This window comes from Colias philodice, chromosome 10, assembly GCF_061535455.1.
Source record: "Colias philodice isolate Cphi_HAF_F1 chromosome 10, ilColPhil1 Martin Lab GWU primary, whole genome shotgun sequence".
NCBI classification, from domain to species: domain Eukaryota; kingdom Metazoa; phylum Arthropoda; class Insecta; order Lepidoptera; family Pieridae; genus Colias; species Colias philodice.
In genome coordinates this window covers 7,542,165-7,557,448 of record NC_143095.1, presented here as the reverse complement: position 1 = coordinate 7,557,448, position 15,284 = coordinate 7,542,165, and the positions used below count along the sequence as shown (strand labels likewise).

Below are 15,284 nucleotides of genomic sequence, written 5' to 3'. Positions count from 1 at the left end.
TTTATAAAAATTACTATTTTAATAAGATCAATTTACTTCGTTGTCCAATAAAACGACAATAACTTATGAAAAATTATAGCATAAAGTTGGATTATACGTTATTTTACGATATCTAATAAAATACATTTACAATTTGTCATTAAATACAATGTAGACCCTGATTAATATTTATAAATAAGAAGTTAAGGTCTTCAGATTTTAGTGAAGAACGTCAAGTCTAGATGATTCTCCAGCCTAATTATATAATTCAATTAAACATACTATAACGTTCTAAAACACGATTATCAGCAAATTACAATGATTAATGAACTATAATCAAAATATAAAGAACCCAATTAAATTGGAAATCCGTGCTATATCTTCAATATATCATTTAAATACATGCAATATGCTTAAGGATTTATGTTAAACAAAAATTATAACACTTAATAATTCTTCAAATTAACAAGTTTAGACAATCGATACTATTAAGTAAGTGTAAAGCATATTATTGATCTTTAAATCACCTTCAACTTTTTGCAAAAATTGATAAAACATTTGAAAGTTTTTAAAATCTATATTTGTATTGCAACATTTTGGGATGTTCCTTATATCTCAAATATTCATCATGCTAATAAATTATCTTACTACAAATAATTATAAAACACGATAAAGAAAAATGAACATTTTGCGATAATGTTATGCTTCCGATTATCTCATAGTGTATATACAATAGTATATCGATCGTTTTCTTTTCACAAATAAGCGAAGGTTGGTTAACATACATGCATATTTTAGCTCTTTCAAAGCACTCGTTTAAATCAGGATGAAATTTCGCATAGGAAAGACAATTTTAAATACAGGTTTTATTCAGGTCCACATGATTGTACCCAAGTTATAATTTCAATTCTCATAATGGTTACTTAACTTGACCCATTTACTATTAAGCCTGCCGTCTACCTCTAAAGACGTATTCTCGTTCGCCATTTAAGGCATATACACATTAACGATAAGATTCCATGTTGACACAATTAAATAGACAAAGAATTTCATTGCCCAATAGTGTAGAGACAGCTTAGCTGAGACAATAATTAAATTAAATGTACACGCTTTTGCATTCCAGTCTATTGAAAGTAAGCCCTTCACTAGCTGAAATGGGCATGCTAACTAATTATCTAATAACTAGAAATCTAGACCTTAAGACACAGATTAGAGAATAGTTACTTTGCTTAAGAGGTTAGTTTATCATCTTTTTCATAAGTAGGTTATGTCTATCGACGTTTTCCGCCTTACAGTGTGTAAAATAGTCCTTAATATTCGGGCAATAAAGAGCTTACTATGTACTAGTGAAGGAAATGATACTAAAATTATAAATGCAAAAGCTTGTAAGTATGGATGTTTGTTACTCTTTCGCGCAAAAACTACGGAACCGATTACAATGAAATTTGGCACACACATAGAGGGTTGCATACAAAAACATACACAGGATAGATTTTATCCCGGAAATCCTACAGGGACGGAAACTATGCGGGTTTTTCTTTGAAAACACGGGTGAAGTCATTGGCCTAAAGCTGGTTTCAAGTTTCAATAGCTCAAGAGTTTTAGTAAACTATTATTCAATTTAAAAACGATTTGTTATAACCTTGTTGTTTGTAGGTAATATAATACCTAAACGATAATATTAACGAAGAAATGAATGTATGCAATAATTAATTTAATACTGAAGTTCCTGTAATGCTATCTAGTTAATCGATTTAGACGTTTTGATTACTTAGTTTCTATTTGTTATCTACAAAGCGTGACCCTGGGTCAATTAGTATAATATGCCTCTTGGTATTTGGTAAATATTTTTTACTCATTACATAGGATTTATTGCTTATTTTTGTTTTCTAGTTTTGTTATTGTATACTACTAATATTATGATAATGGAAGTTTGTGAAGATGGCTGAATATTTCTTTCTTAAAGAAAGAAATTGGCTTCTGATTTTCTTTACATTTCTGGTCGGCTATATGCAATTGTGCATAGTGTTGATTAACACATATTTCACATATTAGATAATAATATAAAACGTAATAAACATAATATACAGACTGCGGCGTACATTTTAATATTGTATGATCGAAAAATCCATTTAATTAGCCTATGACATTATACCTCACACGAACTAAGATTAATTGACACATATCAATAGCAGTATAATTTTAGTAAATAAGATTATATCTTGATAATACGTAATTTAATGCCATACGATATACAATTTTATGGCTAGCGATGGCTTATACATAAAGTCATTTGTCCCATTCATTCTATAGGTACTTTTTATTTGTTATGTCTATATATTTTCTATAAAGAAGAAGAGCAGCTTTCGTACAATAAAGATTTAATAATAAAAATCTCAGTTTACGGTAGTAGTTGTAAATCTAGTAGCCGTTGTTTAGAAACATATAATTTGAATATTATATTACAAACATTTCATGTTGGTATGTGGAGAATTTGGTTAAAATTTACATACATTTGAAATTGATTAATATTAAAAAAAATGTTTATAGGCTTTTTGTACGCCATAGATATGTTTATTAATTTATATTGGTTCGACATTAAATAATCTGATGGTATAAAATATTCCAAATATATTGACCAATTTTACTGAGTATTTAGTACCATAATATTTAAAAAAAATTGATTATAAGGTAAATTATAAGGTCCGTAATATTAAGTATAGAACTTTTTAAAAACCGCTTTCGTACCTTCACTATAAGACCTTAAATATACCTTATATTATAATTAATTTAAATATTTTATAAAATAATTCAAACGCGCTTTTATTATTCTTTTTATGAAAAAAAAAATATCGACAGGGGGTTATTATAAATGTTGGTAGACAATTAATTTAGGTCAGAGTCTTAACGAATCTTTATCATTAAATTGTCTAAATATCAATTTATTTTACACTCAATACAAAACAATAAATAACTATCTATTGATGATATTATATACACATTTTTTTACAAACAATAAAAAGTTTAACAGAATTAAATTCACATACAATTTCGTTTATGTTCGCAAATATACTAAAAAATAAAATGAAAAAGAAAGGAGACAATTTTTTTTGTTTGGAGAATAGGCCCACCTCAATTTCTTAGCGTATATTAATGAAATGTGTGTTAATTTGTTCCTTGAAGTCCCCAGATTAATGTGGTGAACTTTTACATGATTTAACCGGAATCTTTAGAAATACGTGTGCAAACTTTCACCTCATTACTACATAAAAACTAACTGATAATGAGCGATTTGTCTTGTGTGACCCATCCGAATCATTGGGTACAATATATTTAAATAAATGAATAAATAAATATTAGAAAACATCATAAACATTGTCACGATTCCAAGCTCGGAAATCGGACACAACGAAGGTACCGCAAACACAGAGACCCGATTTGGTTATAAATAGTATAGAAAATAGATATAAGTGGGTGTACCTCAAGTTACTGGACCTTGATGCGATTTTAGTGATTGGGAAAACTGATTCAATAAGAAATTATTAGTTAAGTAGGTAGGTATTTAGGTACGTGATATTTTATGACTAGGAGTAGGTAGTTACATAATATTAGGATAGGTATCCATTTGCACAGCTATTCTATTATTCATGCTCAATTGTAATATTAAACGCTCTTAAGTTGTAGCAATTTCATTTTAAAATAGGTAAAAAAAACATTGGTTACATTCATTGCAAACATTGACGCAGGGGGCAACGACAGGAGGAATCTGACATATTCCATCAAAGCAGCCAATAGATATAACGTTTCGTTACACGGATTTTTTTAGCTGAGTAGAAAAAAATTGTTTTATTTGATAAATGACAGGATTTAAAATCGCTATCAATCATATTCTTCCATATAAATAAGAATAAAAACAGTTTCTTAAGTGGTTTATTGAAGGCAATTTTTTTCGCTTTTTGGTTTTATTTTCATTCTATCGATAAAAACGTTTCGTTCCAGTTTTTTTTTAATGTTGGCCATTGTTCTTGGTTTGTTGACAGCACTACAGCAGGGATGATATCAAAATAAGGCTTTTTAATTCGATTTCATGATTCCGGTTTCGTTTGTAAAACAACGAAGCTTCAAAATTCATAATATAATTTTATATTTTTACACGTTTTTTTTTATTACTATACGTTACCGAGTCTTGGTGGGCCCACAAAAAATAGTCTCCTTTCTAATTATCAGGCTCTATTACTGTGCCTATAAGGTTGATAGTTGCATCCAATTAAATATTGCTGAAATAATTGGCCGGAATAGAATATAATTAAATATAATACGTACTTGTGTTAAAATAAATTGTACGCTCTGAATATTTTCGATTCTCGGCATGCTCATCACATAACAATGTAAAAAGTATCAGCGAATTAAGTATCTAACTTTTAAATCTTTACGATAGACTTATTTTTTTCAGATTATTGTATTCAATTTTATTAGTAGTAAAATATTTATGATTCGTGTCGCGTGTTTGTAGTTATACTCCTCTGAAACAGCTTGACCTATTTTTAAGAAATTTTCCGTGCATATCGAGATAAGAGTAAGGCAAAACCACATTTCCCGGGAAAGCTAGTAGGTATAAGTATGAAAATCTGTGAAGTCCTGTTTTCTCCCATGCGGCATATACATTGTACATCTGTTTCACTGATCGATTACCTTTATTGACATAATAATAACCTAAACGTGATGAGCTTTTTTTCGCTCACGCGTTTTCCGCTGTACTAAACAGGCGGTCAATATCAAAGGTCTTACATAATAGTTTTTATAGGTGTCTGTGGTACCTATTGCAGTTCTCAGTGCTTGTTTTTATGAAGAGGTCTTATGTTTCAAGTTCAATCTTTAATATCTATTTGATGGAAAAATGGAAACAGGCGTTACACATATACTATTGGGTTCTCAATGGAATTTTTTTGTGTTGAACAGGGCTAAAATTTCGTTTAAAAAGACTCCTCATATTTTGGATCAATACAATATTCTACTTAGCGTCAATAAACTATCATATCAAATCTATGTAACACGAGTAATGTAGATAGAAATATTACACTATTTCATATAATTTAATCTCAAGGAAATGCAGACTTGAATTTAAATGTGATTTATGAAATAATTACAATCTCTACTCTCTCTCACTGAAATCTTGTGACGTAAAAAGTCATGTTATTATATTTTAATTGGATATTGTATCAATATACATATAACAAGCTTATTATATAATTTTAGTGATAGTAATTTCATATGACCTTGTAGAAACGATTTCTAACTTATACCTACCAGTATTCATTATTTGTTTTGTAAAATTAATTCAGTACTGGGGCCTAAGACAAAGTAACAATTAAAAAACGATAACGAAGTTAGAAAAGGAAAAATGTATGGGATTGACATTAGATAGACCACGTGATCTAACGCGGCGTATGTCAATCCCATACATTTTTGCCTTTTCTAACTTCGTTATCGTTTTTTAATTGTTACTTTGTCTAAGGCCCCAGTATAGATACAAAGGATTACGATTTTTATATTAAATTTTCTCCTTTATAGAGTTCATACAATGTGAGGTAAAAACCATATTTTTTTACAATTTTAGTCATTACCATAACCGAGCTCTATACATATAATTCTTTCAAACTTGATATGTCAACAGACCATATTTAAAATTAATCTTCATAAAAAATAACTAATACTACAATTAAAGATAGCATTTTGTTTCATGAAACATGGTTACTGTATTAATTATTTATTTATTTGGGTATATCGACAGCCATACATCATTGCTTAATAATAAATACAAAAGTAAGAATATTCTTATGATTGACCCTATATAGATGTACACAGCATTATAAACAAATATAACAAGTATTTTACATTTTTCCAATTATTTTTCCTCACCTTTAAAAATTATTTTTCCTTGTACATTTTCAAATTAATTTATACATGCATCATTTATTGTACATAATTAGATTGTCGATTTCGTAATATATTCAATTACTCTATGTCCATGTGGTTATGGTTGACTTATTATATATCCATCCGTGTAGCAACGTTCTGAAATTTAAGCTTGAAAATCATATCAATTTCGGTATATCGCAATACTGAAAGGCGCTCATATTAAATTATTCAGTCTGTTTATTTTCTTTATGAAATATGTTATAGAAATAAATCCGTTTAGAAATGAGGTAATTCTGTATAATTCCTTAGAATGGGAATAATTTAAAAGGAATATTGTATTTTACATAATTTACCTTTGAACCGCTAATTGAGTAATAATTATTGACATTATTACTCAGTCTCAGTCTCTATTAAGTGTAAAAGCTCTAACTATATTATGATGTAGGCATGTAAATTTTTAAATGACGTTGGTATAATTTCTGAGGTTACGGTTTACATCAATTTCGCGAATCGCAATCGCAATCGAAACACATGACACATTCGTAGTACACATCATATTTATTTAAGAACAAAATGCATATTTCGAACCAAACACTACTTTACGTAAGTAAACTTTTTAGCACCTAATCATGCATTTAAATAAAATCCATAAATACATTAAAATAATTATCACTATAAAATAACGTTTTTCTTCTTAATTTCTTAATGTACATAAATCATTACTCCAATTTAAACGAAGGTCATTTTCACACCAGACTCATTAATTATATATTATACAGACGCATTGTAGCAATCGAGTACTACTTAGTGCCTTTCAATATCACTGAAATATAATTACAGTATGCAATAGCATATATCTAGATGATCAGAAAATAGTATGGCCTTGGCACATATCTGTATTAAAAATTCGTAATTATGTCCGTCACTAAAGGTTTCTTCACCGCGTCGATTACATTGAAAAGTGCGTGTTTTTGCAATGTCGTCGGCACTCGACGTACAGCGTATGTGGAGCAAAACGTACTAACATCCCTCGCGCGCAAGTCATAAGCTTTAACGCTGAATAGCACAATATTATTTTTAAACGCTTTAAAAATTCGAATTTACCTATGTTGTAATATAGCTTCATGTATGGAATGTATTCTTTAATTCTATATTCTCTGTTAGTTTAACCAATCAATTTTATTCAATTAAAAATAAGAATTCGTTGTGAAATATCTTTTTTTGAAGTAAAACTTCTTTAGGCGCGTTGAAAGTAATTTTAAGGTCGCGTTTTGGCAATACCGTAACGTCATGTAGTAAGACGACTAATTTAACTTGTAAATAGCTCATAATAAGACTTGTGACTTGTGAGTATAACATTTAATTTTAAAATTTTACTTGAAGTACTTACGTACATTACACTTATTCCTTAAGTTTTTTTCAAATTCAATAATACAAAAGACAGAATCATTTCATATAAAAAATCCTTTAAAACGACGAAACGCAATTTCTTTTAAATTGGACCAATAATTGCAAATACAATCAAACAAAAAATAGAATGTAAGATAAAATTATCACAGTGTAAAGATATATATCAATGCAATCTTAATTTTTAATTGAAACTTATTTTAAGAGCGTTATTTATGCTCAATATAATTATTTATCGTTAGTAAATATATCAGTTCATTTCCATTCATAAATTATATACATTATGTTGGAACATTCTGTGTAGCTCTTGTTTTAGAAAGTAATTGTGAATATTTTCATTTCGGAAATAGTGTACCCGCCAAAATAAAACAATAGTAGTAGTAAAAGTCGCAGGCGCCAGCTAATCAACAATAATTATATTGCTAAAATAACAAGAAAATGTATTATTTATTACATGCAAACACATGCAAATCGAATCATTGAATTAATAATTCAACCACTCCATAGAAGAAAATTTGAAGCAATGTTAACACATCAACCATTTATAATAAAAATAAGTATATTCTTTAAAGAATGCAATAACTTTTTACACAACATTTAAAATAAAAATGTAGTTAATGTACCTACTTACTACAGTTAACAAATAACCGCCTTTCCTTCACTGTTAAATTTAACCTTGATACATATAGTAATTTTATGTTGACGCAATCAAAAACAAACCATGATAAACCCAAGATTAGTGGTACTATGGACTTGTTGTTATCGTTTAAATGTTTGATACAAAAGACTTTTAGAATGATTTAAATTACTAGTAGGTCGTCCCGACTCCTTCCGGGTCAAACTGGATTAAAAACAGAATAAAATATAGCCTTTATTACCTACTCAGGAATAACTAAATAATCTGCTGTTTGTTAAATAAAGTTTAGAATATATCGCTTAATATATAATATAAACTAGATTTCCGCCCGCGGCTTCGCCCGCGTTTTCAAAGGAAAACCCGCATATTTCCCGTTCCCGTGGGATTTCCGGGATAAAACCTATCCTATGTGTTAATCCAAGTTACCCTCTATATGTGTGCTAAATTTCATTGTAATCGGTTCAGTAGTTTTTACGTGAAAGAGTAACAAACATCCATACAAACTTTCGCCTTTATAATAGTATTGAGATTAAGATTAAGATAACATATCGCTTAATTCATATATTATTTCCTCTCATAAATTATAATATACCCAGATTTGAGTGTAACAGTTTAGGTCAGGTCAAAAATATTATCATTGTTATTTAAAGAAATATCTTTAAAAACAGTAATTGGAAAACTCTTAAAAAGCAATTCTTTCTTCAGTTGTCCTATTTTTCGTTCCATCAGACTAGTTACAATGATGTAACTGAGAATGCACTTATGTTTACACTCGTACACACTTGGTGTAATTGTAAAGTGTAGCCAGCATGTTCTTCCGTACATATATGAGACAAACAGACGGTTAAATGGTCACTGTTTTCCAGCATTTAAAAATTTTCACTGATATTCAATTTTTTTTTTCTTAAAAGTAATGAATAAATGCTCATGCAGTTTTCAAATTATGCTGTGACCAGCGAATCATTCCGGAGCAGATATTTGAATTTTATAAAATTAATTTCCGACTCTTTTACCATGAAAAATTTTGTCATCTTCTATTAAATTATATAACTAACTACCAAGCAAAAAAATAATTTATTTTTTATGAATATAAAGTAAATTGTGCAGAATTCGGCTTAAAATCATTATCCAGTTAATCATAATCGATATAAATTATGTTAATTTTGAAGGGCAGCAAGGTAAAACATAATTTTAACAACGAAACCGCGTAAACAATGTTTACAAAACATGACAGCATTTAATTTGCAATTCATAAGCTAGCGTAATGATTCGTAGTACTATTAACTATTCATTCATAAGTACAAAGCATAATTTGGTTATAATACAAACTAACTCTATCATCATATTACTGACTTCTCTTCATTGTATTTCTTTACAGTTACAAAGGCATAGGTACAATATAGTGAATATTTCATATGAAATAAAAATATACTTGTATCAAAACTTAAGGCATATCTAAATATAGTTCGTAAAACTGGTTTAAGGCAATTATAGGTGATATTATGATTGATTCAATATGTAATAGTGAACTTTGTAATTATAATAAGCGATCGCTTTTCAACATTTGCCCATTCTCTTTCATAGATATATTTGATGGATGACCACGTATTGGTGTAACATTTGCCCTAAAAGTTAATACAATATATAATAAATTAATAATGGCTTATAACTATGTTCCAATTCTCACAGCTAGTGAAAAGTTTTCGCTTTTACTGGCGAACATTTGGCCATTTTTTCCCAACGCATGGCATACGTAACCTTACATCTATGTTAACAAATACGCGAAAATAGTTACACGTGTTACGTATATGTATTAGGTGTTTATTTCGGTAATAGCGCTAGAGATTTGCCACGTTTACTTGATATGTAGATTGTTGAATTCGGAACATAATCCGCATACAAATAATTGGTGTAAAACGTTAAAAAACTCCCCAGTGTTAATTAGATGCGCTAGGTTCGTCTCCAGCCAAGAGTCAAGAAAGAATTGTTATTGAGTCTTTACCATACCTACTAATATTATTAGAAATGTTAAATTCTGTTTGTCTGTCTATCTGATACGCTTCACAACAAAACTAAACAACCGATTGGGGTACCTTATACCTATAGTATGAAATATTTGAAAAACCAGGATATAATATATATCCTATTTTATTTATCAAAAAACGATTTTAATTTTATTGTTCACAGGTGTGCGGGGTACAGCTAGTAGTTCATAATATAATATTATGTATGTCTTACTATATCTTATCAAACATTGAAAGGTAGTGATAAATTGTCAGTAGTTTGTGAGCCCTCAAGCCAAAATTGTCATAAAGTTTCGTTTGATATCAGTTTTTCATAAAGTTAAACTATAAACGTAGACCACAGCTGTAATTTCATAACAATTAAATATAATGAGCCACACCTGATGCCGTTTAAGTGAACATTTAAAACGTAGAAAATTGGAATAATTCCCTAATCCACAACTCTATATACTGCTAAACGAGCATGCATTCCTCTGCTGCAATGTGCAATTCCTCATATGAATTCAAAAAATACTTTATATACCAATTTTGTAATACATATCAACAAAGATCAGTGTTGGTATTATTTGCAAATCGCTCACGTGAACCGAATCAAAAGCAAGCAAATCATTGTATAAATTCTAGACTCACATTAAGAAATGCTTACACATCCACTCTTATGTAATGAAATAGTAATGATTGAACGTATTGTAAAATAAATTCTCAATTAGATGTATTCATACTGTTACTGATTCTTTTAGAAACCAATTAAAGTGCGTGAGAAAGTCATTGTGCAAAATATCGATTGCCAAAAGTTAACCTAATTAATATTAGGTACTAGTTAAAATAATATATTTTTCTTGCAACTTCTGAACATTTTGCATTATTTTCTAAGGAAAGGCAAAAAGTTAAGTTTTTATTTGAGTTCACTCGCAGACACCTACGGAAAACGTTCACGTACTTTGTTTTTTTAACTACTCGATTCAAATAATCTTTTGTCAACAAAACAACCAATAAAAAATAGGTAGATAATATATATTATCATATTAGGTATCAAATTAATGAAAACAAGAATAACCTTTGTTTTATCCTTTCCTTGTAATCTTTAATTAGGCCCTTACTAGTTGCAACAAAAAACCGCAGCAAATTGTTCCAAAATTACAAATCCATCGTTTAGTTTACAGCAATATTGTTCTCGAAGAATCGACTCAAGGCAATTATGTTCCACTTAATGTCCCCTATTAGTTTCAATTTCCTCTGTACGCTTACCTCCTCTAAATTGATTTATGGATCCTGCGAATCGTCGGCAATAAGTAGTTAAAGTATTGCATATTATTGATATTATAATTAGTGTTCTCAGACCGCGACGCAATATTATGTTGTGAAAGGTATACCGTATGAAATAAAAGTAAGAGAACTATAAATCTTTTTATTTTTGTTTTAAGCGTTGTGTAAGTTCATAATGTAACATTTAAAACACGTTCATCCAAATGTTCCCCGAATTAAATAATTACAACATTATATTTTGCACGTCTTTATGGAATTTGTGCTACTTGAAATAACGATTCTTATGCTAATAATGTTATTAACCTAACAATGCTAACTGCACAATGAATTTAAAACTCAACAAACCATTTCAAACTGCTTAAATACCAGAAGGTCCTACAGTCTAGCAACATTGTCTGTACCTACGTAATTTTATCTTGAAAAACACAATCATTGATATCTAATACGGTAATACCTAGTAAGTAGTACGTATAGTGAAAGTTTAACAAATTAAGTATTTTACTTTTAATCTCTACCTGTCTATATTATTACAATAATAATGAATTATAGACAACATATACATCCTAAATAATATCTACTACAACTATATGTTTATATGTATATGCGATTAAAAGGCCCTCTATCGTCAATATAAAGAAGGTGGCAATAGTTTCTAGTCTAACACCCACACGGTGATTAGTGATTACACTAATGTCTTGACGGCATTTGTTTCTTATAACGCCTACAGATGGCGCGACTTTTAGAAAATATAAATATCTAGAGAAGTTTTCGCGCAATTTTTTTATCAATTCTATTTATTAAGTCAAAATAAATTGAGATAATTCTCAAAATAAATAACGTTTAAATAATAGAGTATAGATTCCCATTTGCACTTTAAATTTGAAAATTTAACAAATATTTTCCAGTTCAAATCGATCTAGTACGTAGAATTCGATATTCCATTAGAATTGTTTCTAGACAGATAGGTATATTTTTTGGTTAAATTTAAGTCCGTCACCTTTTCGTAGAAAAAATACTGAAATAGAATAAAAACCTTCAGTGCACATGACTCAATTAATTATGTCCGTGTTTGAGTCATTAAAATAAACTTCCGAAATTGCAGTTTTACTTCTTTGTAGTCGTTTTGTAATTTATTTAGTGAAATACATTCATTAATAAGTTAAATGAATAATATGACTACATAGTTAATGCCATGTCATATTTTTCCTTACCTACTACGTTCTACAAATCAATTATTTGTACATAACATTAAACATTTATTATAAGACTGCAAAGAGAAAAATCTTACCTAAAAACTGGGTTGTCTTTGAGCATCCGTTTTCTTATGCTTATTTCGTAACATTATTAATATAAAACCTTCAAACAGCCAAATTTCATCATAATAATATGCGTTGTGTGAAAACAAGCTCTTTTCGTAATATTGCCATGAAAATTTTCAAGATGATAGAGTTTAATTATTAAGATAATATAATGACTCAATTTAAGATAAATTTTATAAGAAGTAAAGAAAGAAGATATGAAACATTTTAATATTATGTTTATTCTGTCTTTATAAGTTAAAGTCTGTTCTAATAAAAAAGGTAGAGCTGATCACTTTGTACGTGTACTCCGATTAATTATTTAGCAACATTAAAGTTAATCCTATAAGTATATAAATTGTGTTAAATTTTCTTTATTTAATTTCATCTTGACCAAGATATAACAAATGTTCAGACGCATTGTGGTTTTTGTTGATGGACATGTTGTTTCCCTATCAATGTTCTCCCATCATTGTTGTATTTAATATACTCGTACCTTATCACTTAAAAATTTAAATCTATCATTAGTAAGTTTTTGTATACATCAAGGAAAAGGTGAACTGTTCAGTGTGAGTCAGGAACTCTGAACTAACGTCTATTGGCTTTATCTTCTCCTCCTCTCCTTTTGATTACATATATGGAAAATTAAGTACAGTAGGTGCTGGTAATGATACAAACTAAATTGTTTGAAGTCAAATTTGAGATAATTCAAATTGTACATCGTGCCTCATTTCAAAGGCAGGAGTAACTAATCCAACGATAGAGGAGGATGGCCACATATGACCTGAATGCGAACATTAATCATCGGTGTATCAAAAAATAGTAATTTATGCGTGCTTTTACTAACGGGGTCTAACTTATTTTTTTCGGGCCGGGAAAATGTTATGTATTATTAATAAATAAACTCAAATTCATAACATTGTTTGAACGCATCCAAACGTCTTTCATTTTTACCTGTGTCATGCGTTTCGTTTTCACAGCGCAGCGGGAGTTAATTAGCGATTACGTTTAAAAAAATACTAGAATAATAATATATATTTCTTTGTTTTATTTCACCTATCATATTTAATAGCAAAAACAGTAAGAAAGATATAATTTATAGATTTAAAAAATATTTTTTGCCATAAATACATTTAATAATATACCTAAAATATGTAAAACGGAACGTATTTTTTACCGGCATAATAGACACAAGTCACAAAGGTTAGATGACACATGACATGACTGACGCGTAGCTGAAAAACATGAATTTGTTTATTATTTGTGTTGTATTGGCTTATATATCAATCAAATAAATAACATAGGCTACGTCGTCCACCCTTAGAATTTAGTTATGGTTGTAGGTATAACTCTAAACCATATTCATTATATACGTAGCCATAACCTCAAAAATGGCAAATTATGTAAAAATTCTAAGCTCCACCACTTTCAAATAATATATTTGCAATGTGGGATTGCTAAGGGTGGTTAGGCGAACCATTTAAGCCCTATATTAATCATGGTCGCGACATTTCATAGTCAGGTCTTGGTATGTATGGGCAGTGGCCGATGTCCTTTGCAATGTGCAATTCTGTAATGATGAAAGCCTAGGACCGTAGGACTATAAGTACTCATAATTCAAGTTACAATTTCAAGCAAATTCAATTCTCTTAAAATCTCTTTAGAGGCATAGTTCTTTGTCTATCATTTTCCTTCTTAGTCGTATGATACTCGATACAGTATCCGCGTCCGCGTTAAAATGTAGTAGCCCTTCTGGCTAACATTGAGAATCACCACAAAAAAAAAAGATACAGTACCTAACAGATAAAGATACATTTCGTTCTGTAGAAATATGTATATTATCTACGCGTTCACCGAAAACTTCAATTAATACTTCTCACATTATTACGTTACTTAAGCCTATTTGTACAGAAAATCTTTGTGAGAGGCCACTTTAACAATGGGACAATACTTGCTTTGTTTCCACATTTGTATGCCTAATATTATCGGCACGCACACTTAAATGTGCAATGTTTTGACAATTTTAGTTTTGGATGCATTTGAAATTAATTCAGAAAAAATTACATTTAAATATGTTATCAATTTAGGCTTAATTAAAAAAGTTACGTTGTGTACAAATGCACAGTATTCATCACGATTCATAATCATCGAATTAATATTGTTAAAAATATAAGTTTGATTGTCCTTAACTGTGATTTTTGGCCATAGAGTATTTGTAGTTTGTTGTTGTGTAATTAAAAACCCGCTTACATTAATCATTTAAAAACTTACATCCAAAACTACCGAATTTCCTAAGCTTGCTTCTTATTGTAACATTGACACTGTACAAATAAATCTGTAAAAGTGAACAAACAATAACTTTTAATGATGTGACAAATGATCTCGAAAATTAAATATTTGCGTTGTTAATCATGTCAAGAGTACTCGCGTGTAAGTGTTATTTAATAGGTTTATAATTTCTCCGTTACATCACGAATGTGAGCCAATGCCCCAAATTATTTGTAAGTTTGACCTTCACCGACATGTTATAAGATCGGTTTTAGATGACTCTACAATTAGTAAAAGTTTGCGAATGATCATACGAATATATTATACATATACTATGAATACTACATGGCTACGATTTTAGCTCCATCGTAACCTTAATTTAGGGCCTACGTTGCTTTAGTCACAGAATACAATATAATAGTAGCTAAATGCTTTAGTTTAGAGTAGGTAAATAAATATAAAAATGTTTGTATTGTACTTTCAAAC

The 15,284-nt window shown here is 29.3% G+C and overlaps 1 protein-coding gene across 1 annotated transcript in view; it reads left to right on the top strand.

The window, feature by feature from the left end:
* The window catches only part of Ance-3 (angiotensin-converting enzyme Ance-3), a 94,155-nt gene that overhangs the window by 41,269 nt on the left and 37,602 nt on the right, over window positions 1-15,284 (top strand). The window lies entirely within an intron of this gene.